Here is an 822-nt window from a genome sequence, read left to right on the forward strand (position 1 = left end):
TTCTGAGTTTTTGTTGACTCAATGTAAATGTTTGTTAGAGCTGAGTATTAAAGTCTCCCACTACAATTGTGTTAGTGTTTATTTAGTCAGTGATGTCTATCAATATTTGAGGTAGTACTTGGGTCCACTGGTGTTTGATGCATATATATTTATGACTGGTATCTCTTATCCCTAGAAGTTTCTGTTAGCAAATATGCAGCAACTTTCCTTTGTCTCGTTTAGCTTAACATTTACATGGTCTTCAGAAAGAATAGCTATCCCTTCTTTTTTCTGGGTTCTTCTGGCAAGAAAAAATGGTTTCCATTCTTTAACTTTTAATGAATTTCTTTTTGGTTTAAATATGTTTCTTGTATATATCGTATTGATGGGTCGTGTTTCTGAATCCATTGTGCCTGTCTGTATATTTTAATTGGAGAGTTGAGACATTTACAGTCACTGATTATAACTGATTTGCATTGGCTTATCATTTTCATCTTATTGGTTGTCTGCCTCACTCCTCTATTTAATTGCTTGCTCTCCTTGGCTGTTTCTTTCCATTGGTGTTGGCATGTTTGTGTTCTTTGTTATTTAATTCTAATAAATCCTTTACAGTGTTCTATAGAGTTGGTGTAGGGGTCCTGAATTTCAATTGTTCTCTGTCATAGAAGTAATTTATTTATGTATTTGATTTCAAAGATATTTTTGTGAGATACATCAATGTGAGTTGAAGACTGTTTACTTTTAGGGTTTGAAATACTTCTTTCTGGACTAGGCTTGATCTGCAAGTTGGTGCTGAGAAGATCGTTGCGATTCAGCTGGGCTTTGCCTTATTATTGGAGATTT

The sequence above is a fragment of the Octodon degus genome, unplaced genomic scaffold, assembly GCF_000260255.1.
Source record: "Octodon degus isolate 3935 unplaced genomic scaffold, OctDeg1.0 scaffold00003, whole genome shotgun sequence".
Lineage (NCBI taxonomy): Eukaryota > Metazoa > Chordata > Mammalia > Rodentia > Octodontidae > Octodon > Octodon degus.